Source organism: Pezoporus wallicus, unplaced genomic scaffold, assembly GCF_028554395.1.
Source record: "Pezoporus wallicus isolate ANWC-B61680 ecotype Strahan unplaced genomic scaffold, APGP_CSIRO_Pwel_v1 scaffold_3294, whole genome shotgun sequence".
Lineage (NCBI taxonomy): Eukaryota > Metazoa > Chordata > Aves > Psittaciformes > Psittacidae > Pezoporus > Pezoporus wallicus.
In genome coordinates, this window is record NW_026635478.1 from 6,424,026 (window position 1) to 6,452,008 (window position 27,983).

At 40.6% G+C, this 27,983-nt stretch overlaps 1 protein-coding gene and 1 long non-coding RNA gene across 3 annotated transcripts in view; one reads left to right on the forward strand and one right to left on the reverse strand.

The window, feature by feature from the left end:
- Window positions 1-27,983, forward strand: part of LOC130608425 (potassium voltage-gated channel subfamily KQT member 1-like) — a 466,916-nt gene that overhangs the window by 396,274 nt on the left and 42,659 nt on the right. The gene's annotated exons all lie outside the window — the stretch shown is intronic.
- On the reverse strand, window positions 201-27,472 carry LOC130608436 (uncharacterized). Its single transcript, XR_008974535.1, has 3 exons — window positions 26,977-27,472; window positions 1,183-1,261; window positions 201-370 (listed from the first exon to the last, which is right to left on the reverse strand). It is a non-coding gene; the product is annotated as an uncharacterized LOC130608436 (long non-coding RNA).

Consider the following 27,983-nt stretch of genomic DNA (forward strand, 5'->3'; position numbering starts at 1 on the left):
CTTTGAGTTAGCCACGTGCCATGGGTGTGTTCAAGTGAAAAATACTGTGTTGATTTTGGACACTTTATGCTTATATAGATTCATTTGGCCTGTGTGGGCCGGAAGAGAAAGCAGTGACCTGAATAGCCAAGCATGAATCTCAGTTAAAACATTTACACAGCTGAGACCAGGAATCTCTCCTGTGCATAGAAAAAACAGTTGAAGCTGTGAAATCCTTTCCAACGTATCACTGCCTGAAAGAGCAGTGTGAGGGAAGGCTGGTCTGGAGATTACATTTGGATGGAACAGAGATGTTTCCATTCCCATCACTGGCTGGTGCAGAGCTCTGGTTTTTCTTCCTCCCTTTCACTGAAGTTGCCATCTATCAAAGCTGAACAAATATAATAATAAAATATTCTGAGTAAAACACTAAGTTTTAAATTTCATACAGTGATAGAATTGCTTTTGTAATTAACAGCTTATCCCTCCTTTTTTGCCAGAAGAGTTTGTGTGTGTACATGTTTGTGTTTATGATTATGTATACATGCATGTAGACACATATATGCACAGATACACATGTGCTATGGTGACGAGTATTAGACTAGGACACTTTAGACTTTCCCCTAGAAATTAACCCAAAGGAGGAAAAATCCCCTTGACAGACAGTTCCTGTGCATCACACAGCATTCAGGGAGCCTGACACATTTTGAAAAACTGAGGTGGCAACCTAAAAGCTCGCATTGTGACCAGGGCCTCAGTACTCCCTGCGGTGCCCTTAGAGAGGCTGCAGGAGATTTTAAGAGAGCTCTTACTCTTGGTGGATTTGGATTTTGTGGAGACAAAGGCAGTTGAAAACTTTAGGTCTTTTATTTTGTGGAAGGGCAGCACCTTTTGTGTGGAAGGTAAATAAAGCCCTGTCACTCATTCTCTCAGCAGCCGTCCTTTGAAGGGATGTGACAGCTCATGGAAATAACCCTGCAAAGAAAGGCCTGGAACAGGACGATTGGAATGTCTTCTCAAGACTAAACCAGTGAGGGATTGCAGGGCACCACTTTAGCAGTCACTTGAGACTGTTTGAGAGTGCCCAGTAGAATAGCCCTACCTTGCTCCCACAGTTGGATCTCCACCACATCCCTTGTGCTGGCATCGTTAAATCACACAGCTGCAGCACCTCATTGGTCTGTCTGGTCATTTCTGCATTACCCCTGTGTGTTGTAGGGTTCCATTTCATCCAGAGTAAAGAGTATGTAACTGGAAGTAGTGGAGGAGAGCAGGTTCACTCCTGTCACAGGAGGAGCAATGTGAGTTTAGATCAAATCAAGCCCTGTGTGAAATCACACTCATGAGCAGAAGGAACCCACGCAGAAGCTTGGCCAAGAACACTACAGTAAAACCTCTATACTTACAGCTAGCAACAATGCATTTTTAGTGCTAAAACACTCTTATCTCCTGGATCTGACTTTTCTTTTATGCTGAAGTAAAGACTGTGCAAAGTAGCTGATTATACAACTATTTTTCTCTTGAAATATTCTATCCCTATCATCATGCTAAACACTGAGACAGCACCAATTCAAAGTGCCAGATATGAAGTCAGTAGTGCAACTTTCTGAAATACATTTTAGTGCTGTCTGGAGATCTCCCATCCAAGTATTAATGAGGCCCAGCCTTCCTTAGCTTGTAAGCTTCTACAGCACAGCTGTTGCAAGCCAACCAAAATGTTATCTTAAACATACTTTGAACCAGGGTAACTTACTGCCCTCCTGTCTGTGCACTGTAGTTCAGTGTGTTGCATTACTTCAGATGTCACCAGTTTCTGCTCCAAGTATAAAGAAGTGCTCTTCTTCAGCTCTTCCTTCACTAATATAAATTCACAGTGCAATGTACACACACGCAAGAAAGAGGTAAAGAGGGAAATAGGCAAAAATAGAGAGGGGATGGAAGGAAGGAAGGGAGGAAGTAGGGAAGGAAGGGAAGGAAGAGACGGAACGGAAGGAAGGCTGCACAGGCTTCTACCTGTGAGAAATGGAGACAAGGAAAAAAAGCAGGGAGACAAGGAAAAATAGCAGAGAGACAAGAAAAAGAAGAAAATACCTCTTAGACAATAGTCATGTGGCTTCATAAACTACTGAAAGCCTTGGTGTACACTGTGTTGAGGGGATTGGCCAGGAGAGCCAGTATAGAATATGTTAAAGTACATTGTATTTTGCAAATTCTGTTGAAATGCATAAAGCTAAACTTACATAACCGTTTTCAAAATGTTGCACATAAGAATTTAGTTACTGCCATGTTTTCAAAATGAAAAGTAATACTGTATTATTTTTCTAGCAAATTCACATTAGATAGTGGCATTGTGGAGAGAGTCAGTGCCATGCATCTTAAACAGCTGTCATGAAGGATTGTGTGTATGGCAGTGAGGAGTGGGGAAATGGAATGTCTGTCATGAGGCATTGTATAATTTTATTTGGATTTTCTAACAGCTAGCATGTGTTACTGACAATACAAATTAAATGTTCACTGATGAAAAGGAAGGCGGTAAGAGAAATACAGATTTAGTAGAACATCAGATTTTGTTATTTTGAATAACAGTTATAACAGGAAAGTCAAAGAGACTTCACAAAGGAAAACTGACCTTCAGTCTTTCCTAGAAACATATACCAGAAAAAACACCTAGATATGACCTCTGTATATCAACTTATTAGTCAAGATACATTCAATTACGAATTCTATATGTATATCAGTCCTTGCAGTTTATCTAATAAGCCTTGCCATCTACACGATAAGCACAGATAATTGCACCTAGCAAGAAATTTGTCATTAATATAGGGTGCCATTACTATAGTTGCAAAGTATACAAAATATGCTTAGGATAATTAGAGCAAACACATGAATATCTGCAGTATCTCTGATACTGCTCAGATTCTTCCCATCTGCAGTGGAAATCGCATCAATGATAGACTCAGAGTCAATATGGTCTATACTGTCCCATTTGACACGTTTCTGCCTACCTGGGGAGCTCCTAATAAGGAAGAAATAGGGTGGCTGATGAGTCAGCTGTGCTGCTATTGTGGCTGGTAGGATCAAAGGAACAGATGAGCTTCAGGAAGTTCACACACTGCGTATGACACAACACAACGCAAAGGCTCTTCGACTTAATATAATGAACCACTAAAAATACACTAGTGTTGTAACAACTCCAGAAAATAGCTAGCGTACACAAATCTAAAAATATGGGTCTTATTCTCTCCCCACAGGATACCAATAACGTCAGTGGGAGCCCACTTTAAGATAGTGGGAAGTCTATGGTAGTTAACTCACATCCTGCATGAGTCCATGTCTCCTTGAAATCCGCAGCCATTCCTTTAGGACTGCTACTTGTTGTTATTTACTAGGCTGTGACATTCAAATTGTTTATGCTTTCCCATTCTCTCCTAACTCATGTTTTTCCTTAAGAGAAATAATCTGAAGGCAGTTTAAGCTTGTGTTAAAGTAAACTTAAAGTTTGTGACCCCATGGAAATAAAACCCTTGGAGTGATGACCTTTCTAAATTCTCCCCAATGCCCTTTTATCTCAAGGCAGTGCTATTATTTAACATGCGTCCAAGACTGGTTTTCACTGCGTTTTCTTTGTTTAGGGGTGTTTTCCTTTTTTTCTTGAGGGGACTCATGAGCTTGGTCCTGAAAAAGCTGACTTCTAAAGGAATTTGGATTTGAGCTGGCATATTTTATCTTCTCTCTTTTAACAAATTATCAATGCTAAGTACAGCTGTTTATAGAATAGTGCCTTATTTGCTTCTGTGTGCATGTACTGCCTCTTATATTTCCCATGTTCAGACACACAGTATTTTTTTTTTCCACCGCTGTGCTTTCTGCAATCCCAGATGGCAAAACTAGTCGCTGTTCTCAATGTTGAAAACATGCTAGTTTGCTTTCTAGGTAAGAAGCAGTACACCAGAAGCTGGAAAATTAAATCACAAATGTATAGCCCCCAGTTGGCATGTCAAAAAATTATAGCAACCATAAGAGAACCATTATAGCAACATGTAAAAGGTACCATGCCATAGTACCATTGCTCCTGTTCAGAAATAAATACACTGTCTTTGCTTCACTCTAATGGAGCACTAATATACAGAGGTTATTCTGTTGACTTCAGCAAAGTCACTTCTGGCTATCACTAAAACACACCAGGCTGCATTTAGGACTTAACTAACAGCGAGAAGCCAGTCAGTTAATGGTACACCATTTCATTAAGGAAAAAATGCCCTTATAAATCATTTGCATGGACTTAGTCTCCTACTGTTTTATGTTTCTTTGGTGCTCTCCATTTCTAGGCAATCTACATTGCCACACAGTTGCATAACCTTAAATTTGGGGATATTATTCTTTTCCATTAACACTGGGGCAGTTCTTGCAGTGCAGTATTTTTCATGCAACTGTTGCTGAAGTCAGTAAGGTTACATTGCTCCACAAAATGAGACAGGATCTCATTTATCAAATTGCCAAGATACCAGCAGCAGCCTTAAAACTACAGTGCTTTTATTATACCTCGTCAGTATGTCTGCTGGCTTAATCTGGATATTTTAACTATTATGCCAGTAAAATTTGTCTTGGACAATTCACATATTGCCAGGACTTTCTGTTTCAGATAAGGTTTAGTAGGTAATAAGCCTTCTCTCAGTGTTTTCTATTGGTCTGAAATGGTAAACAGTAAGTAAAAAATTGTATAATGCTGACAAAATTCTGGGTAACCATGAATGAAGCTTTGTTCCCACTGCTCTTCTCTCTTTGTTTTTATGGCAAACTAAAATAAACACCTGAGAACTAGTCTGCCCATGTGGATGTGTCTCAGGTAGCTGACTTACAATGAAATAAATGCCACAAATACCAGGTCTGCTACTCACCAACTCTCAATATGTCTGTGTCCTTCATCAGAGCAGCCTTATGCTCAATTAAAACTTGTAATTAAAACTGGTCACAACAGAGAAAGTATTATATGCCATCATAGCCCCTGAGGACAGGTAAACTCATTGAGACGTGGCTTGCAGTAGGAGGTACAAGGGAGAGGACAGTGGGATAGATTAATATGTCAGCGTGGCAAGGAAAGGATACCAGCCTCAGTAGGCTATGTCAGTTTTTGCTCATTTGCTGTGCATCCTGTGTTCTTCTGCCACTATCAGATGGATACTGCCAGGTTCCTATGCTTCAGAGGTCTTCCACAGTTTATCAAACCTTTCAGCAAAATTCAGACTACATCTCTCCTCTGTCCTTCAACCACTGATGTAACACTGGATCACCTTTTTCTTTTGTTTTAATCTTTATTTTTGTAAAGAATTATTCGTTTTCCAGAAACACTCATCTTCTTGATCAGTTTTATCACAAGCACAGCGGAATGTGTATAAATATAGAAGCCTGTTTATTTCAAGATATTTTTTCCACGTTGCGTCCGGTCAACAGTTTAGTTTAGAATTTAGAGAGTTGAATGAAAACAGGGCTGAGGCACTGGATGAGCTGTAAAGGGTGGGGAAGAACAGTCTTCCCATTATTCGGATTGTCTGCTTTCTTTACCTAAATCAATAGCTATGCTCCAAACAATGAAAAAGTCGTGAATGTTTAACATCCAGTGGATTATTTTTAAATACCTAATTTGACAGTTATCACCTCCTTATTTTTTAAAGAATTTTGTGTCTTATAGGGCTTTCCACAATCACCCAAAGATTGAATTTGGGATTTTCAAATGTATGTGCTATGATTTTTCTTAAGTGATTTTTATCTCAAGCTCACATGGACACTTGAAGAAATCAGAAATAACTTTGGGCTCAAAGTGCCTTAATTGTACCTGTTCATCCTTGGGAACAGAATTTGAGCTTAAAGAGAAATAAAAGAATTTACCATATATAAGATGATCTATATATAATGTGTCTGAAGATGATCTATTCCATATATTTCTGGTGTTCTGAGCAAAATTCACAACTTCAGATTAAATGGAATAAGTCAGTAAAAAGACAGGAAAAGTCATAAGAGATTTAGATATGCCTTAGCTCTTTCTTTAGCAGCTACCCTTAGGTACAGAATCAGAGGAATGAAGAACAGGAGCGGAGGCCTTTAATGCCTCCTGAAACATTGTATGTATATCAGGATCACACATATGGATTTCAGAATGACTTCAGCTTTCATCCTCAGTTTGCTCTACAAAGCATCTCCATGTAGAGACAAATCCTTGTGGTTTAGGCTTGTTCAGGCAGAGCTCCCTTTTATATTGTTTTAGAGCTTGATCAAGGAGCTTTAGGGTCCCCATGCAAATGTCTTCTGGCCAAAGAAGTTTTCAACCTGAGAAACTTCCAAGTGCTTCCTCCAAATTTCTACATGTACTACTCAGGCAACTGTAAACTAAGCCTCCAGGTCCTGCCATCTCAGCCGTCAGATTGCTTCTAGCATCCCCAGATTCATCAATAGCTAAACAATCCTTTCTGAAAGCATGAGTACACTATGCAGGTCTGATGTCCACCCATTTCAGGAGACTGGAGAATTAGAGAAGGCCCAGCAAAGACACCAACGATGAGCAAAGGTGTATGTGGTTCCACCACACAAGCATCATAAATTTAAAAGACGTGACTGAGAGGAGATATGGGAGAAGTCTCAAAATTCAGGAGAGACAGCAGTTAACCATTAGTGACTTAAGTTTTACAACACAAGCAATGGGGCACAAAAAATTACATTAGCAGGTTAGGGTGCAGGGGGAAAGCTCTGTGTTTTATTGGGCATCATATAGTAACTTTATAAAGCTCATTGCCATGGGACAGTGACAAGAGTGATACTGAAATAGGTTCAAAGAATTCATGCCGGAAAGCTCTATCGGTAGGACATGACTGTCAATATTGAACATCCAGCTCAGGAAGTCCCTGAAAAGCAGATTACCCAAAATGGAAGGCCAAACAAGGAAATGAATAATGTTGCACATCCTCAGTTTTATACTCTCCCATAAACATCTGCTTCTGGCCGCTGCTGGAAACAGAAGACATGCTACACAGCCATTTGATCTTCTGGTACTGCATTTCACCTCCTCTTCCTTTTCTTGAGGTATATTCTCCATCTTTAAAAGGATCATCTTTGAAACTTGTAAAAGGCAAAAGGCCTGTGATGCATTATTCTTTTCTTAAAAGCAGCATAAAGGCTATATAGATCTGGTTAAATTAAGACACACTTCTTAGTCACACTCTGCTGCTCTTTCCTCATTTTTGGCTAGTGTTTCTTGCGTATTACTCCAGTGTCTTCTCAAGATTTCAGGTCACCTCAGATTTACGTGGCTTCCATAGTCTACCTTTGAATATTGCAATGAGATTCTTGCATCTTTAGCATGTTCTTCCTCTAAAGGTATATATCCCTTTCCTCTTCCATCCTCCCTAAGACTTCTGTCTCTGCAGAGAGAGACAGAACCTCCTTCTGAGGTTTAAATGCTGACTCAAACACCTGGCTCTTCTTCTCCCTCCGGGGAAGTATCCACTTCCTTAAGCCCTTTTTCTCTGAAAAGAATTTTGAGAAAAATAGGTCTAACCAGGGAGCAATTGCTCCTTTGTTCTTCCTGAGCCTAGTACAACCCAACAGGCAACCGAGTCTGTCCCTGGGCAGAGGCATTACTGGCATTCACCCCTCCCTTAACTTATAGACTGTCAGCTTAGAGCCTAGTAAAACATTGTCATAACACCTGAAGATAAAAGCAGTTCCGAAAAGCAAATGAGAATATATATTTTCCCCATACAAAATTTATAACATAATCTTCATCACACAAATTGCCTATATTTGCAGCAATATGTTGTATTTGAACCAAAGCAGTTGCTGTGGGGCCTGATCCAACACCCACGTAACTCAGTGGGAGCCTTTAAATTCACTTCAGCGGGTGTGAAGCCTCAGTACTTAGTTATTTTGTGGACATTTACATAGAAATGATGCTTTAGGCTTTGATATAAAACTGAGCAACGTCAGTGACAGCTTGATTCTTGAACAAGGGCCCTCAGTGCTACTGTATTGAAAATAGTAAGTACAATATATTGCAGATCTGTTTGTTATTCCTAGTGTAAAAATAGATCAGCCCAGCCAATGGGATTAACCACTCAATTATTTCTTGGCTGTTTTTTTTATTGCTGTTGTCGTTTTTAAATAGTTTTCCTGTTCTGTTGTTACAGATGAATTCTGGTAAATATTTATTCCTACACTTGCTGTAAGCATATTCCTTTCCTGGTGGTGCACTGCACAGCTCCAGATGTGCAGAACTGAACCTTTTCAAAAACAAAGGGGGCCCCGAGTGTAGCCACACAACAGAGAGGGGGCAAAAGGCTTGTTGCATCTTTAAGAAGTTGCTGTGTGTGGCTTTGCTGAATGCAGCAATCTCGGATCTTAGGGATGTTTGACTTGGCCGCAGCTGAAAAGTTAGGACAAAGAATTACAGGCAGGAAAAGGGTAACATCTTGCTTCTAGAAAAATCTTCATTAAGTTTGAGTGTGTTTTTCCTACTAAGATCAGACTCTTTGAGCTGAAACTGCCACAATTCAGACCCAGGCCTGTTGTTTGGAGGGGTGGTGAGAGTCTGACATGAGCGTTGTCTGTGTGGGAGCTCTCCCAGCCCTTGGTCCCTGACACAAGGACAATCCCCTGCTTTGAGCAGAAGGGGCCCAGGGTGCAGGGCAGGAACTGTGAGCATCGTGAGACAGCAACAGCCCTGGGCACGTGGAGCCCAGTCCCTGCATGAAGTGACTTGTGTCATTTGCCTGACCACCAGATCTGATGCCCCAGACTGCTTCACCTTTCCTCCTCTTCCCATCTATTTATGTTCTTCTGAGGGCTTGCTTTCTTTCCTGTTTATTAGAGCTCTTCAGCAGTCTTGCTTCTGGCACTGAGGTGGGGTTTCACTTCTCCTGCAGAGTTTGCTGGCTGTAGGAAAGGCAACTAAAAGAGCAAGAGCTATGTTACCCAAGCAAGTCATCCTGCACAATATCCACCCGTAAGCTGTTGACACAGCATGTGAACAAATGCAGTATCACTGGGGTACCCACAACTTCATCAGTTCACCTGGCCTCTCCTATCTTGACAATGTGCCTGATTTTCTCAAAGGGAAAGGGACCAGTGTCCCATGGGAGAAATGTGCGTTGAGTTACATGCACTCAACCATGAGAGGATTCAGGCTGAAACTGTGTTTAGCTCACTGAAGAAGATAAATTCTTCCTTTTGGGGTTTCCTTCTTTTGACAAATAAGTGGCACATTGACCATTTTGAGGCTAGAACAGACTTCCAGGGCCTTTTGGGTGCCTTGAACAGGTAGAATTTGAGTAGCAACAGATCAGGGCTCCTAGCAGCTTATGGAGGTCAGGCCTGAGATATAGCCTGACTAAGCAGAACTGGCCTCACTCCATTGGTCTGATCAACATGAAGGTCTTAGTCCCTCCTGAGTGTCCCCTGAAAAACACAGGGACCTAAGGAGGCAACCCAGAGAATGTATGTAAAGAAGCATTTGGTCTTGGATGGGGCTTTGAACAACTTGGTTCTAGAGGAAGGTGTCCCTGCCCATGGCAGGGGTTTTAGAACCAGATGATCTGTAAGGTCCCTTCCAACCCAAACCATTCTGTGATTATATGATTCTATGACTGAGCATATTAATGATAAAGAAAAACAAAACAAACAAAAAAACCCCAAACAAACAGAAAAAACAACAAACCCTGCCTTCATTATTAATACACGTGACTTGGCTGCAGAAACCTAATGGTTTTTTGCCTAAGAAGTGGAGCAAGGTCAGTGCCTTCTCTCAGTGGTATTTCTTCATGTTTTCTGGTGCCTTGTAAAACCACAAAAGCCAGGTGGAGTTACCCCAACACTTGGCAAATGTTACACAACTGTTTGTTATATGAACAAAGTGGCTGACAGATGACCTTCTAAACATACCTAAGTTACTGTTTCCTATTGCACATACACATTGAAGCAGGAAACAGACTTCCAGAACATGAAAGCGAGATTTGTTTGCTTATCTTATTATATTCTAATGTAATTTGAGGTAAACAAAAGACAACTATGGTCTTTGTTGTCTTAATTATTCTGTACAGCCAATATAGAGCAGATTTGCCCTGCATGATTAGACATAACTCTTATTGGCTTGCAAATTATTAACATAATTCCAGAAATTGTACATAATTCAGGAAATACTTTTCCTAACAGCCTGTCCTAAGGACAGCTTTGTTCAGACCTATGTTCCATAATGGGATAAGAAGAGATACACAAATAACAGTCACCTGGTACTGGGGTGCTGCCTGTCAGTTCTGCACAGATTTTCTGCATATCTCTTAGCTGGGGGTTTTGGAACTGATCTGACAATATAAATAGTTGTATTTTATGATATGCAGTGAAATTAGGGTTCAGTGCAAAGCATGTGGGAGTCACTCTACGAGTCTGGATTTGTCCTATGTACCTAACACTTTTTAGTGAAGCTAGCAATGAAATACTGTGATGCCTACTGAATAACTGTGGGGTTTAGGAGCAGAAGAATTTGTCCTTGTCAGGCTGGATATTTTGATTTACAGATATTGAGAGTTAATCTTTCGTGTATTCTTCATGGGTCAACTAGAGCTTAGTTTCTGCTGAGATGGAGAGAGATGGGTGGTAAGTGGAGGGGAAAAAAGCTGAATGAATATTTGATTTTTTAAAATGTGAGAAAATTCAAATTAGTCAGAGAAGATCTGCAGGGGAAAGATTAAATTCTCCCAGCTCCAGTCTTAGAAATAATCCCCTGTAAATGTACCAAACTAGTCACATGAGCCAAATTTTACTTTCAGACTCTTTCCTCAGATGTGTTCACACCCTTCCAGTATGTTTCTTTCTAAATATTATTTCCACTAAAAAGGCTAAAACGCTTTTGGCTTTTCTGATTACACATACGTGATGGTGTGGTGCATTTTGATGATGTTTTTTCAATATTCATGACAGACAGTCCCACCCTTTAGGCTGTAACTCACTTTGATTTCAGGTGAGATTTTTGCCTAATGATCAGGCCTTGGGGTGTTTGGCTCATCAGCTGTAATGTAATCAGCTAAGAAAATTTGAATTGATAAACAGCAGGAATCATAGCACAGACTGCTGGCATAGCAAACACATTGCATGGTTTATGTGTAAGAAAAGTCAGCACCTCAGAAAAAATAAAAATAAAACATAAAAATTAAAATTAAAATTAAAATTGAAAAAGGCAGTTAATGTTGTGTGTGCTACTGTGTCATCCAGTTACAATAAAAGACTCAAGGAAGGATTCAGACAGTGTCGTCAAATTTCAAACCATCCAGCAACTGTTTCAAGTTGCTGAAAGTTGTTGAGAGAAAGTAAATTCTCAACCTTCTAGGGATCTGAGTTCTCAAAGCGTTTGTGTCCATGCAGGAAGTACTACAGATCTAGCATAGTACTTTGAAATCTGTGCCTGGATATATGCATCCCAAGATCTGAGGCCATGTGAAGGCACCCCACTGATGCCAATCAGATGCCACTTAGACTTAAGAATAGGCCAGCAGGGAGACCACTGTTGCAGTGGTTCACAGATAATGGACCACTTATGATACTCAAAGTTGTAGACCGGATGATCCAAACCTGGCCCACAGAACTATGTGAAACAGCTATGTAATATTTCCAAGTTTTGATGAGGACCATGGTTTGAAATAATTTTGTTTGATACCATTAACTCATCAAAATAGCTGAAGTCCCCTGCCTCTGAAGGGCAAAGCATCCCCTGACTGAATTTCTAGACTTAACTAGTGTGAGCCAGTGAACTTCATCCCAGTACGTACACTGAATCTCTTAAGTTTGAGGAAGGATTGTCAGTGAAGTATTTTTGGATGGCTCCTAAATTTAAGTCAAAGACTTAGAGGAGAAGTCTTCCCAGGGAACAGCAACAAGTAATCTTAATGAAGCCAGATGGCATAACATATAATTTTGCTTCTTCCATAGAAATTTTACACAGCATCAGAAAGTGGTTCTCACTTTTGTAATAAAATGTTTTCTGTCTAAATGCTGGACAAAAAGCATCCAGTCTCTGACGCTTTAGCCACCAAAGCTCCTAGGGTTTCTTTAGAGCATTTTCATTTTCTAAACAGCATAAATGATGTCACTTATCAATTGCCAAACCTATTTCATAATTTCAATAACCTCCAGGGGACTGATTAAATCTGAAATACTTTGGCCTATTTTAAAGGAAGTCTAATCGTGTTTTTAAGTCAGCCTTGGAACACATGATTCTTTATTAACCTAATAAGCCTCCATTATCCCATTCCCAAAGTTCTATTCAAGCCCTGTATTTAGTGTAAAGTACCGTGCACTGGTTAATTAGAGCATATTATCTTGGATGAAAATGCTGAATCTTATTCTGCAGAGTCAGTGCTTGGAGAATTTGTTAATACGCTGCGTGTACCCAGATTGGTTCTTATCTGAGCCTTGGCATGTGTTAGCAGTGCAATTACCTACTTGCAATTGCTGCCTGCTACTTGGCAAAGGGGAATGTTGAACAGAGGGTTATTTCACTAAAGATAGAAAGTGACTCATTTTGATTACTCAGTCATGTCCTCTCCTACTTAGTGCATGCACAATGGGAAAGTCTGATGGTACCAGAGAAAAGATAAGCAGGATGTGCTCAAGTCATTTCTCTTATTCACCATTTAGTTGTAGTAAAATTAAAAAGCCAATAATTATAACAAGAGCAAGTAATGACATTTCACCTTTTCACATTTAGAAGGCAAATCCAAATTTAAAGGGAAATAAGAAGTTAAATATGAACAGAAGTAAAGGATGTAGATAACTCAATTTCACTTTTGCTTACCACAGTTTCCAGTCAGCTTGGCTTTCTGGTCTTTGTCTTTCTGTTAGTGTCACAAAAAGGAGAAGTGTTTCTGTCCAAACAACATCCTGCTTTAAATTAGTGTAACACACTTTACATTAAAAGTGTGTTTATAAAATACACTCTTCCTAATCTGGTCTAGGGATGTTGAATAGGCAGTGTACATCTTAACATTTGTAGAGCTTCCTACTGACTTGATAGCCCTGGTCTCATATTTAAACGACCTAGGTTTCTGTCCATTGAGACTCACAAACTTACAAAACTATCCCTTACAGACATATCCCATTATTTTTAAAGATTTTTCATGAAACCGCTCACCGACTATGGGCCATTTTCCTACCGAAAGAAAAGTATTATTAAATTCAAAATTTGCAGTGGTAAATACTATATCCCTAAAAAGTCAGAAGTAAACTGTTTACATCTGCTGTAATCTATTCTGATTGATGGTCTGTTCATTGAAAGAGTTATGCATTATCAATCTTAATTAATGTAGTAATGCTCCGTTAATCTAATGCAACCTTATTTCAAAGATTGGGAAACTATTTCCATTAAGTGTTTCATTTCATCCCCATAAGGTTTAGACTAATGTTGTTAGTCGATGCATGCATATTTGTGGTCATACATCTGACAAACTTCTGACAACGTCACATGAACACAGCAGCAACTTTTAAAATGGGCATTGAGACAATGCATATCATGCCCTCCTGTCGAACAGCATACACAGTAGACATTTTAATCTGGAAAAGAGAATAATTAATCTCTATGCCTTTTGTGATTTTAAAATAAAATAGCCTATTTCAGCTCTCGTGATACTGGTCATAGTACATCAAGTAAAACAATAAATAGTTTCAAAACCATTAAGTAAAAACCAAGAACTATCTGAAATGAAATTATGTCAACCCTGAGTTACTGGGAAAGCCCCTAAGATAGTGACTACACTGATGATAGATACTTCTTGACCTTTCACCGAGGCACTGTGCCTATCCCAAAACCTTCTACAGTAAAATTCATGCCTCCCACAGCTGAGACCACTTTCCTTACTGTCTGAGTCCCAGCTCCCAAGTCATGTAATGGCTCTTTTGCCCCTGCCTCTTGCAAAAACTGTATGCTCTCTCTCCTCACCCTTGCCTCACCTGAAACTTCCCACTCTAGACAGTGTTCGAAATGAGGGATGAGACTGATTGACAGGACATAGAGCAGTTTCCAAACTAGGGAGTGTGAATGAGGCTTGGAGCGAGGACAGAGTTTTGAAGCCAAGTCCGCTATGAGCACTTAGGATGACAGTCAGGCTGCGGTGATGAAGGCTGAGGATCTGTGCCTGTAATGTTTAAGCAGTAGACCTTTCCTAATGCAGCTTACTTTAGCCACAGTGCATCACAGCACGTCAAAAAACAGCACAGCCTGCATAGTGAAGGGGACTGTAACTCCTGGTTGAGAGGCAGTGCTGGGGGCAGGAGGCAGTAATCCTCCTGGAAGATCATCTGCCACCACCACAGCACATGGGCTGAAAAGATTTGGGCAGAAAGAATGACATTAGACATTTTCTGGTAAAAAAAATTATAATCAGGAAACCTTGATATTTTCTTATTTAAATTGAAAATATTCTTCATTTTGGGAACAAAAATTGTTGACCAGCAATTTGCCCAAACTGTTACATTTTTCATTAAACAAAATCTCTGACCATTGTTTTGATGAGACGTTAAATTTACACGGCTTTAAATTTTCCTTTGGTATTCTATCTAAAAGCTGGTGCTTAGTGGAAAAGTGTAATGGTTCTCCACAAATGAGAATATTACAACATCTTCAATAAAAAAAGATTAATAAAATTCTGCCCAAATGGGTATATTTGAACCTTTCAGAATGAAAACAACTTCAAGAATTCTATTTCTTTTTCCACCAAATGATTTCTCCATTTTTCAGCCATCTCTAATTATAACAGTAACTTGCAGGTGTTTCCTGTTAAGCTGCTAATAACTGTGTCCTGGGATAATAAAACTCTTGGGTTTGGCCCATTTATCATATTTAAATTATAACTTAAAGGTGCATCCTGTTTACAAGGTAATAATTATATATGGGACTAAACAAACTCCTCTGGAGCCACTCCAGTCTATTGTGTTACGTCGGACTGGAGCATGGGCTTGAAGAAACCTTAGATGGATAATTCCATAGGTAGCAAAAGCTGACTTTCCCCTCTGCCCAAAAAATGCAGAAAAAAAAGAGTTGCTATTTTGCCTATATTAGGAAATTAACTTTGAAAAAATAAATAGCTTCCAAAATGAGTGATCAAATAATCTTAAAGCCTTTGCTGATGGCCAGACGACTCAGTCAAAACACACCCATCCAAATTCTTTAGGGTGGACGTCAGCAGATGTAAATGCGCAGGCGCGCGTTTGTCTTCTGTGTCCTTCCAGCAGGTCTCATGCCCCTCTTTGACTGTGGTCCCCCAGCTGGGAGGCAGCAGTGTGATAGCCCTGTTCCAGAGACACTGAATTCCCATCTCCTACATTCTTCCTTGCTCTGCGTGGTGGCTGGGGTTTTAAAATATGCCCTTTTCTGTCAGAAGTAAAAACCCTGAAGGTTTACAAAATTACAAACCTAGGGAGGAGGTCAGCTATTGGCCTTTCAAGTCCTCTGCTAGTCTCACTTGCATTGCAGTGAGATTTGGTTTGTTATGCAGAGCTTTCTTTCCACCTTGCCCCAGTCCCCCGCAATGACACAAGTCCAAATTTCCAGCTCCTTCCCCAGCACCAGCTCCCTTCGGCTGACTGGTGCTTTCCACCTCAGTTGCTTAACAGCCTGCAGAACCTTGTGCAGTGGGACAACAGTCATTTCTTTGTCAAGGTCAGGACTTAGGGGGCTGGGGAAGGAATTTGGCTTGTCCTGTGTACATAGGAAAGTAACAACTTCAGCATGAAGCACAGAAAGAGATACTAGCATTCAAAAAACCCACCAAGAAAATAAACTCCAGAAGTGACCAGTGCATTTGCTTGCATTGCAGCTTTGCTTCAGTGTTTCACTGTTATTTCTTAAGAGCAAAAGAAGCCCCAAACATTTTTTTTCTCTTTTTTTTTTTTTTTTTTTTTGCTACATACTGCACAGTATGAGTAATTCAAGAAGAGAATAAAGGCCGGCATTGTATAGCACACTTTCTCATGCGCACACAAACCTCCTTCCAGCTTACTGAAGGAATCAAAGAGTGGAGGGAGTGTCTCCAGCTTTTCATGTAAATGACGTCTTTTTTTCTCTGGTTTTAATGCCACCATCAACTCAGTGTGATGAAGCATTGATGAATAATGAGCCCATGACACATCGTACTTTTAGAACAGCTCATATATTTGGCATACGCCAGGCCCCATTTGTGTCAATTTTTCTTTTTCCCCCCACTCAGGCACAGATTTGTAAACATTTTTACCATAACTAAGAAACGCAGTTTTATTTTCACTCCTTGGGGAAGCCACGCTCAACATCCATGCAGCTTACACCAGTTGCCCTCTCTCTTTAGGATGCTGTAAGGCAGCGAGCTTAGCTCTCACCATTTGAGTGGGGCTGATGCATTCACTCTTATCTCACCTCAACAAGCATGTAACTATTATCTTCCCTGAAGTAGAGTCATGGTGGCACTAAGTAGAGAAATCAAGACATCCTTGTGAAAAAAAATGCAGCCTCTTATTTATCAAACTACTTGTAGAAAGTTGGGATTGTAACCTGCATTTTATTGAGAAGAATGTCCATTTTCAGTACGGTGTTGTTTTGGAGTTCTTGGTAACAACTGAACCTATAACTTCTGGGTTTAAAACTGCCTTGGAAAGATGCAGTATATAAATCATAAGTCACCTGACTGCCAGTGGGACAGGGAACTATACTGTCAGAAATGAAAAGGCCTGCTTGTGCATGTCCTGCAGCAAAGGTCTTTCCATCCACATCTACCAGTCCTACCCCTGCAGCAAGGTCTGTCATTTAAGGTGATTTCAGCTCTCCCTAACAAAAGAGAAGATCAGAGATGATGTATTGGAGACCTTGGTCTTAGCTTCTGGTCTGGCCTCCTAAGGATTTGTCTTCATCTGATGCTGTAGAGTTTACCAGATCATCCCAAATAGGGAAGCAGAAGAAAACTTAAGAGTGATAGAGGCATAGGCAAGATATTTTCCCAGGAGAGGAGGAGGCTGGACACAGCAGCTTTCAAGTTTGGCAAAAAAGACCATCATGTAGATAAGAAAAGCCTGTTTTCTTATTCAGTCTAAGAGCACCAGCAGCATAAAGTTTTGTCCTATAAAAATCATCTGTAATGTCTGGCCCAGTGTACAAACTTTCATTTCTCATTTGCCTTTATCACTTTGCCTATGATGAGATATGGGCCAATAATTTTTCTTAAACCTTTTTCCGCTAAATGCTCATAAGTTTTCAAATATGAAAAAGGACTTGTTCCTACTCTCCAGAAAGGTCCTTAATTTCTATAACTGAGGCTTTCAAAGCAGCATAAAAGAACAGTGCATAAAGAAACAATTTGAGTCTTCATTGCTTTGAAAAAACATGTAAACGCAGCAGTTTAAAATCAGAGCTCTTTTTCTCCAGGGTTGCGAAGAACCCTATAATGCTTTCCACAAGGCTGTTTAAGCTGAGAGAGGTGACATCAGATATCCAGGCTGTCAAGAAGATCATAAGGAAACCTGGATATTGCTGACAAACCATGGGCATTCCCTTCATTGCCAAAGTAATGAGCAACCCGCATTTAGGACCACACATAACACTAGCACAAACAAATTCCATTTCTCAACTACGTTGCACTTATTTCCCTGGGTGACAATCTCAGTGGGAAAGCTAAGCTTCAGCTACGCAGCACTCATGATGGGAGGCAATCAGGGGTTCTGGGCCATGTGCAATTCAGAAACCAGGGTGAATCAACACAACTCCTAAAAAAAAAGAAAGCCATTACCAGCAATTTCTCAGTTTCGTAACAAAGCTCCGGAAGCTTTGAAATGAGCCAGTTTCTGACATCAGAACTGTTTTCTTTTTCCCCTTTTTCTTCAGTCAGGTTACACCTAGGATTTGAAATAAGGAACTAACTGAGTTTCTTGAAATGGACTTTTCCTGCAAAAATCTAGGACAGCTAAAGTACCCACATTGATTGAAATGCATTATTCCGGGAATTAATTTCTTCTGGCAGAAATAACAGTTCCTATAATTTTTATCAGTCTTTTCACACCAATAATTTATATGTAAAATCTTATATAAAGCTAAGGTTGTGTCTGAGGCTAATTATTTGCTTCTAGAAACAGATGAAGCTAAAAGCATGCTGATAATCTGCTTCTAATCTCTCTGTACCAACCTCCTTTGGCCCCATACAAATCGTATGGTCAATGATAAATTTGGCAGCTCTGGTTTCAGTATTGGCTCAAACTCAGCTGATCTGAATGCTCTTTTTAAAACAAAAACAAAAACAGAGACAACTCCTCCTTTACAAAATACATGGTCACTATTCACTCCAGGCTGCAACTGGTTAGGGTGAAAAAGGGTTAAATCCCAGTTTTGTACAACTGCATTGAGCACTGCCATTTTATTTGCCTCCTTGGTTTTATGTCAGCCACATGCCCATGCTGAAACTACAATACAGTCAGTGTCTGGAACTCTGACAAAGATTAGGCTTTCATCCCTGTTATTTGTGTTTCTCCTCAGAGCTTTTAGTGATTTTTAGGAGAGAAAAATAACAGTCATTGCTTGGGAATGTTTCAAAATGACGCAGCACTTACCATCATGTGGCCTTTTGAGGGTTATTTTGGGATCCAGGTTCTGGCTGTTAATCCACAGGCACTTGTGTCTGTTCAGGCAGGTTTGCAGTGACTGGCACAGGAAATGCAATCATTTGTAATAATAATGAGCAAAATTCACCCAGAGACTGTGGCTTGATACATTCAAAGAAGCAGCAATTGAGTGGAAGAAACATTCATTCCATCACATGTGTCAGAGCATACAAGATTTCAGCTGAGCATGGTGACAGGATGGCAACACCATTCCATGTCACCTGCAAAGCTCTGCCAGAGGAGTTACCTTTATTAACTACAGACCTTGAGCTTTGTCTGGATCTAAATCCAGACTACAGCAGTTACCTCTCCACCTTTTTTCTGAAAACGTTTTTTGCAGTGAGCTCCTTCCAGAGCTCTCTTCAAGTCTTACAGAGCATGCAGAGAGATTTACATCTCCTTTGCTCCACCCTGCAGCACTACTTGTCCTAAACAGCTTAAAAAAAGGGAACCTTGAACTTCTTTTTCACATGTGATCTGTTAGCATTAGACATTGAAGTAACAGTTTTTCCATCTCCCCCTATCCTTTCCTTTAGTCTTTAGCCATCATCCTTTACTAGACATGGTTTTTTAGTTTATGTGTTTATTAAAAATCACTGGTTGCTAGTGGCTACCTAACATTAACACAGCATCACACACAACTTTTCCTCATATTAACAGGTTGACAAGGAAACACATCAAACGGTTGATAAATGGTCATTTTATAGGGTTGACAGAAGTAGCCTCAGAACTTACCGTTAGGTCTTTGATTTACAATGTAAACTTAAAATTTTCCCAGAAGATTAAAGAATTCACACACTTAGTGAAGTTGCCATTGTCATTTGCATAAAGATTTGAAGATGAATTAGTAACTGTCTAAATCAAAGTCCACTAAATCCAGTAAAGGCTGTAAAGAATCACAGACAATAAGGATAAAAAAGAGTCCTGACAGTCAAGATACTATTATCCTTTTCTTTTCATAAAACAATTCAATCAACTCTTTCATTTGTGCTCCACAGCATACAAACAAACATACCATGACACATTTTAATGTCTTTGCAAAAACAGTTGAACAGAATAACATTGAATCATCAGTATCAATCAGTCCATTAATTTCAACTGAGTTATGAAAGGAATTAATTTTGTACTCAAAGACTTAGTAATCTGAGACTGCAAAACAGCACCCTGTTACTAAATCACAGCTGCAGAGAGAGGGACTGGGCTTATGATGGGCAAAATAAGAATTAGCAACTTTCAACAGTCCAACGTATTATGAACTTCCTTGGATTTAATGTACTTACACTGCCTCTACACAAGCCATAAAGTACTCTGACAGCAATTATATATGCAACTCAGACAAGATTATCAGGCAGCCACCAGCACAGGAGAGCAAGTGGTATTTAATACACAGGAGGTACAGTTAACCCCCTCCTGCTCCCCCCATGTCTGATTCCAGTTTTTCTGTCCAGAAATCTTGCTCAGCTGAACAAAGGCAATCTTGGCCATTTGTGTAGGATAAGACTGTAAGTCTTACAGCCAAATCAGAGCTACTGCTACAGCCCACACAGGGACATCTACAAACTCCAGAAAAGTCTAGCATTGCATTTGCAAATCACTGGTGCAGTACGTGCACAGGGGAAAGTCACTGCATAAGTCACGCATGCTTACATCTCTCTAGGAAATCCCAGAGAGTGATATGGGAGTCCTGCCTTCAACCCTGTTCAAAACAGCTTGATTTTAGCTCTTCTCCAAAGCTTAACAAATAGATGGCCTTTGTCTGATGCCCTGGAGGGCAAATGCAAGCTAATAAAAACTCGAGTCTACACAGATAACATATAATTGTAACTTGTTTTTAGGTAATGGTCTTCCAGGCTATCTCATTATTCTCTTTGAACAGGCTTTGAATTACACTTTTTCAATTTTAGATAAAAGTGAACCAGTGGTTTTGCAGCATTAGCAAACTAAGTTAGATTGAATAGTTACAATTAGTGGGTGCTTTGATTTCATCATTTCTCTTTAACTTTGAAACCAGCAGTCAGGCAACAAAATATTTTTTTCCCTCCTCACGTTTTCTTTCTCCAATCGTCTTTTTCCATTCTGCTCCCTCAGCCGCTTGCTTCTGCTTTGTCTCTTAATGACTAGTTATACCAGGCTTTGACCATGCTGCATTTCCTTGACTTCTAATTCTCATCTGCCCCCACATCACAGTATTTTCAATATTTAAGTGTGAGTATTTGTGATCAGGATGAAGTCAAAATATTTCTGCTGGTGATGAGTTGACACAACCAAACAGATGTTCTGCCTGTACTTTTTCTTGATCTTATTCTGAATCCATTTTAATGACCATTAGTGAAACTACTCTCTTGTGGAGTCTGAATGAATTATAACGATCTCCATTTACCTGCTGAAGGCAGAAACACTCACTTAACAACCTGCTTTTTCCCCAGTGTCTTACACAAATCAAAAGCAATCTCTCAGAAACTCTCACATAAGTTCTCCCTTACTCTCAAGCAGATACGGCACCACCAGCAAGCCTAAATCAGCCATTCCTAACCGTAATGGACCTTTGGCAGTTCTGAAATTAGCTTAGCCTCACATAAAACTAATAAGCCATAAAGTTGTTTGTTAATGGCTGTAGATCACACACCCAGCCTCATCAAGCAGTTTGAAAACATTGACCTACAACAGCAGGATATCTAAGTTTCCACTGTAGATGCCACAGATCTTCTGGTGGAGAGCGAGGACCATACATCATAGTTCCACCAGACCTACAGATAGGCATGATACAGATAACTTAAATGAGCACACACTCTGATGTTAACGTTATTACAAATAAATTAAGTGCAATAAATGCATAGTTGATATGTGCAACAGTCTGGGTATATACAAGCTCAGTATATAGGCTAGATGTGCCTTTTCATTCATGCTAGTGCACCTCTCAGTCCCATCTCTGTTTTGGACCAAAGAGAGCACACAAATGGTAACCATGGTCACAAAAGCAGCGTCTGGTCCCAGTGCTATTTTTCATAAGGGCCCCACAATCCCTCTGCTTCTTTGTGAATCTCATGCATACTTCAAAAGATGTGGAAGGAATCACAATTAACCAGGACAACTCATCTTTCTTATCAGGTGAATTGTCACCTAGGAAAGTCTCTTCTGTGGCCAAACTCCTTGGCCATGACCATTTTGTCAGACAGCTGTACACCAGTGATAGTCACTGAACTACCTCAGCCTGGTACCCACTTCTAGGATGCCCTTCCAAGCCATCCTCATACAAGGCACTGGAAAGCACATGTAGGAATTTGTGGGGATCGTGCCTTACCTGTTCCTATGTCTGCAGGGCTGCACAAGCACAGCCTTGAGGCAGGGCTGGTCAGCAAAGACATCACTTATCTGTGTTACTAATTTGATAGCAGACCCATAGAGCTGCCTCCAGCGCACTCCAACTGATGGCCATGCAGAGACTCGGCACCCATACAAGCACACTCTAGCCTCTGCTTGCTTGCCAGAGGAAGAGTGCCTGTCCTTTTGTGCTTGACCCATTGGCCTTCATCTAGCCTAGCTGCTTTTACTGAAAAATAGAAAACTGATGTTGGACAGGCAAATCTAGTGCTCACACAGCCCCAGTCTGTCGCTCAGAAAAGGCAGGTGAGATGTGTAGCTAGCCCTTGTTTAGATGATAAGCAGAAAGAATACAAATTATAAAATGCATGTCTAAGGGAATTCAAAACCTGCCCAAAAGGTGCAGGAAAGGTGAGAACAGCAGGGTTTTGCTCTTCCCACCAGCACCAATTTTCCTCTCCACTGTTTATGATTATTTACTAATTTCTATCAGCTGGGAGAATTTGGGGCAATATCCCTGAAAGGGCTGGTATCTTGGTTCTGTTTATCAGATTTCAGCTTGGCTTCCCTTTGCTCCTCTTTTTATTTTTCCTCGCCAATATTTATTTGAAAAACTGTTTTGGCAGGATTTACAATCCACAAAACCCCATGGACCTGGAGAGAAAAAAATAATCTCAGGTGCTACTTAAGAAATTCCTCCTTTCTAAACCTCAGTGGATTAAAGTTTCTGCCCTAATGATCTGTGTGAGAGCTTTTGTGTAAAACTTCAAATAACTTTATTGATTACATTCTGTATAGTATGAGTCTGGACCCCTATTTGTATTTTCCTTTTCTAAGAAAGGTTTTTATAAAGACATACAGTACCAGAATGGATTAGTGCATTAGCCCTTGTCTTTGCAGACTTACTTGCAATCCAGACAGGATTTGGATGAAGAGAGTCTTACCAGACAGGATCATGCTTCTCAATGGAAAAAATTTCCATACTGAAAAATGGAAAACATAACATTTAGCACAATTAAGTCTATTTGATAGCTTTGTCTGTGCTGAGGAGCAGGGGTGGCTGCAGAAACAGCACCACCGGTCAGCACTGAGGTGCTTCAACAAAGCTGTCTCAGAACTAGGGTAGTTTTTATAAAGAGCTTTCTCAGAAGTAGAGGAAAGAACGAACTTTGGTAAAGCTGAATGAGAGACTCCAGCTGGCATAACAGAACTTATAGGTGAAAAATGAAGTTTACTGGCAGAATGCTTGGGTCTGACTGAAACAGAAGCACAGTGCCACAATTTCCTCTTTCCTCTGACAATGTCTCCATAACCATTTTCTTCCTGATGTCTCCCAGCACAAGGCTCTTTCACATAGCAAATAGATGAAAATGGGCATGGAAGTTTTAGTTTTAAAATAACCTACAGGACCTTCACTCTGTTTTTAGAAAGGAAACAGGACTTCTGTCTAAACGCAGACTCCCCACCCTCTCTTTCTACCCTCCCTTGTCCTTTCCACCTGTTTAGATGTTTTCACAGTAGGATAACACATTCATTCCCTCCTGACTAGGGCTCAGCTGTTAGGAATGGAAAATAAAACCGAAGTTTGCAGAGTATTTTTAGCCTAGAGAAAATAAAGTGGTTGCAAATACTGTACACCCCCCCAGCTCCTCCGGCTCGCGGAGATCCGTGCCCAGAAAGAAAGGAAACCGCAAGACCAGGCTGAACCCTTTGATTTGGTATCAGTGCCAAGTATTCTGGAGTGACTCACCCAACAATCCCACCCTTCTTTTTCTGTCTGTTTAAACGTGCCCTCCCCAGGAGTCACATCATCTGGTCTTTCCCATCTTTGTGGCACTGATGCTTTCACTACCATATATGCACTTAGCTGGACTCAGCCCATTACTCTCATCCCTTTGTATGAGATAATCTGTTGATGACTGGCTAATCAGTAGGTTGCAGATGGGTCTCCCATTTCCCTCTGATCTCACAAGTCTCAAGGGACTAGCCTTCTGAGAAGAGACAGTGCGTAAGAGGATACAACACTAAACAGATGACACATATTTTAGATTCACCTAATGGCTGCTCCTGGTTTCCAGACTCCCCACATGCCATTTGTTTTTAACAAATGGCCACACAAGCTGTGGAGATGATATTTTAGAAATGTCTTTGAAAGGCTGACTTACCTCTAATGGCATTTGCAGCATGTGTGCCCCTGACAGTAGTCGTCTGTGCTGTCAAGCTGCTCCCACTGCAGGTAAAAATCAAGTATTTTGAAAAAGAAATCATAAACTGACAAACAAAATGGGTTTAGATAAAACGCATCCTGAATGGGAGAAGTGGTTTAAGAGACGAGGAAGATTTAGATCTCACTAGCACCTATGGTTGGGTCTATGCACCCTTGGACTGTGAACTGTTAAGGAGGCCTTGCTTCACTGTTAGCAAAACAGTGATTTCTTCATTGCTGAATAGACTGCAGTATCTTGTATGCAAGAGCAACACAGGATGTGGCAAAATTGTCAACAAAACTGCCAAAAGGCAGTTGTAAATCCTGAAATAACCTTTATGTAAATTATTCTGATTTTCTGTTTCTGTCCCAGCAAAATCTGAAGATTTTGTACCACTGCCTAGAACAGTCGCCACTGCACATCTCTGACAGCCCCTCTGTAGAGCAGCAAAAGGCATCCTGGATCAGCCTTACAGCCTGTACACAGGGGTCATATTTTTAATATGAAACAAAATAGGATAGGGCTAGTTCTCCCGCACTTATGCCAGTGGGCTCAGCACAGTTCTCAACCATCCTTTTTTTTACCTTCCAACACAGAGAAGGATTTCCATACCCACATATTGTCTGGGAGGGCAGAGTTGGCCCAGAGAGAGCCAGCACCATGGTAGCAATGTAAAGAGTACATATAACCAGGTACCAGGGTTTAGCCCTGTGTTATGGGTACAGGTGCTGGTATTACTGAACCTGAGGTGTGCTGGACCCATTGAACACACCAGAACACTGGAGCAGTGCATGAATACTAGGCCTCACAAGAACTGTACTTATTATGAAGGCATCACAAACAGCTCAGACCTATACCTAGGGTGTGAGGCACTGGAACATGTTGCCCAAAGAAGTGGTAAATGCTCCATCCCTGGCAGTGTTCAAGGCTAGGTTGGACAGAGCCTTGGGTGACATGGTCTAGTGTGAGGTGTCTCTGCCCATGGCAGGGGGTTTGAACTTGATAGTCTTGAGGTCCTTTCTAACCCAAACCATCCTATGATTCTATACTTCTGTCCAAGAAATCCTGGAAAGAAATATGGCAACTCCTTTGGGAACCGTTGAACTCTCCTCCTCCATCTCCGTTTAGTTAGTCATCATCATCATCATGCTGTTATGGGCTCTTTTAGTTGTAGGAGTATTCCCAACTGACTTCCTTAAAAAGCACTTTCTATTTAAAACTGAAAAGCAGCTGCTGATAATGCTGCCTTAAGCTGGCCATTTTGCTTCTTGCTTCTATAGGTTCCACATTTTTGCTATCCAGCCAGCACAATAAGCATTTCGGCTTCAATTGTCTGGGATTTCCAGAAATGCTCAGCACTGACCTCACTGTGACAAACACTAAGTGTGGGGATGGGGGTTTATTCTTTTTATTCTTGAAAAGGTGGAGCATCCACAAATAAAAGATCATCTGCAAAGTTAAGGCCAGCACAGTTATTCCAGTAGCTGGCACACTACTACATGAATGCTGACTATTTACAGCAGATGTAATCCAAGTTTATCTTCTATGAAAACTTTAGCGCATTATTTCTGGAAGTTCAAGTTATAACTGCAACGATTTGTAAGTAATTCAAGAAAACAGTTCTATTAATCCATCCAGTTTTGGGGTGTTGAAGGAAAAATATATTTCTGAAGCTTTCAGTCCTTGTGCAGGGAAGTGAGTAACATGCTGGGAATTATCTATTAGCAAATGTTTTAACCCTTGCCACTGCTGGCAATATTGTTGATAATATACAGCATAAATTCATTGGGAATTAGGCTTTTTTGTTTTAGTGAACCTCAGGGGAGGCACCCCCACCAAACTGACCAGATTTAGCCAGCTTGGATCCAAGGGTGTCAGTAAAACCCCACCCAGACAACTGTTTTAGGACTGCTGGCCTCTTCCCGGAACTTACCAGTGGAAAAAAGAAATCAAAAATGAAATCATTAAAACATGAGCCAGACTTCTGACTTTATCAAAAGGTATCTTTTAATTTTAAGCAAGGGTATTCTCAAACATTGGCGCTTAGTCGTCTTTTTCCAATTCTGTGAAACCAGGGGGACAGTATCCACTGAAGACTATGCTACAGCAAATTCAAGCACACAAGCTTAAAACAAGTACTAGTTTTCTCTTTTTAGTCTCCAGGGAGGACAATAAGAATTCACAGACCTCAAGCGAATCTACCAACCATAGCAAAAAATACCTAACCTAAAGTAACATTAGCAAAAGTCAGCCTACAGGTCTTGAGAGAGGAAAGCACAAGTTTCTTCAAAAGTGGCTTTTTTCCCAGTGCTCTTTCTAAACAGTCTCAAAAAACTTTTTGGTATAATTTCCTGTAATTTGCAGGATTGGGGGGGGGAATGGGCATTCTAGTAAAGACACACATAGGCGAAGCTCTTTATTCATACTCTACTTCCACTGAAATTATTATAAAACCCACAGTGACTATGACAGGACCAGACTTCAGCAGACAAGTGCTTCTGAGGAGTCCAGTATTTATGTCGGGAAAACTGGAAAAGCTGTAGATTTTGTAACTTATGACAGGATGCTGGCTGGAGCTCAGACGTTAGTATTTCTGTTACACAACATGAGGATGCACTTCATGGAGGAACATGAGAGATCTCCATACATCTACTGAGCAAGACGTGCACTTAAATACTTACTTACAGCTGCTAGAAATCTTATTTTCCAAGAGCTCTCAAAAGAAGTTTAAGGGCTACTCAGCCGTGACTTGGATGTCAGAAATGGTATTTGGAGGAATCTCAGTTGTTCTCTGACAGAGAACAGATTTTTATTGACTTACCCCAGATAGACAGTTGAATCAGATGACTGCAATTGGATTTCTGCTTTCTTGGAAGCTGGGAATTTGCCTTGGCTTGCAGTAACAGCTTCTGGGTACCTGATCCCACATGCAAGCAGGTAAATAATTGACAGATGGTTTTCTTTATGCAGCTAAGTAATAACTTTCAACATTGTCAGGAGAGATTAGAAAGCAGGAGGAAAACGCATTGAAGAAAGTTTGGGCTTAAGCTGCTGTGCTGTTGTTACCCAGCATCCCTGCCAGGCTAACTGCAGCAGGCGGATTCCATGGGTGCCTAAAGGTGCTTGTTATAGAGGGTGTTTACAGGTGTCCCATTATCAAGTACTGATATAAAATACTACCACGGAAAATCGTGTTTAATAAGCTCCAGCTGCCTGTTAAATTAAAACAAAATTCCTGCAGCAAATAGTCAATTCGAAAAACAAGCAGTAGTAGGTCTAAAACAAAGGAGCCGAGCATGAAAAGAACCTTGACTGAATCAAGCTGCATTTTGGAAAGTATATCAAATGGATGTTTTCCTGGTTTTGCTTTTAGGCAGATACTTGCTCCTGCCAGCACAAGTAGCTGCTGAGATCACAGCCTATCTTCTTTTGCCTTTGTGTTCCTACATATACCCTTAGACTTTGTTTCTGTGAGATCGTAGGCTATACCATGAGGCTGGCTTATAAAACTCAGTAGTCTGCAGAGGTGTAATAATGTGTTTTAGTTGAAAACAGAACTTGAAACAGGGACACAAACAAACAGCAAGGCCTGGCAGCCTCTTTCCCCTCCCACTCCCAAGAGCTGGTTGTCCTGCTTCCCCTCCCAATTTTCTGTTGGCTCAGTGCCTCCCCAGCTGGCAAAAAAAAAAAAACAAACTGGGGCAATTAACCCTTTCTTCCGAAGCCCAAATGCTAACAAGACCTAAATGGCTTTCCTCCATGGAACAAAAGAATGTAGATCACCAGGGCTGTGCGCTGCCCCATCACTCTGCAGCAGGAACCCATGTC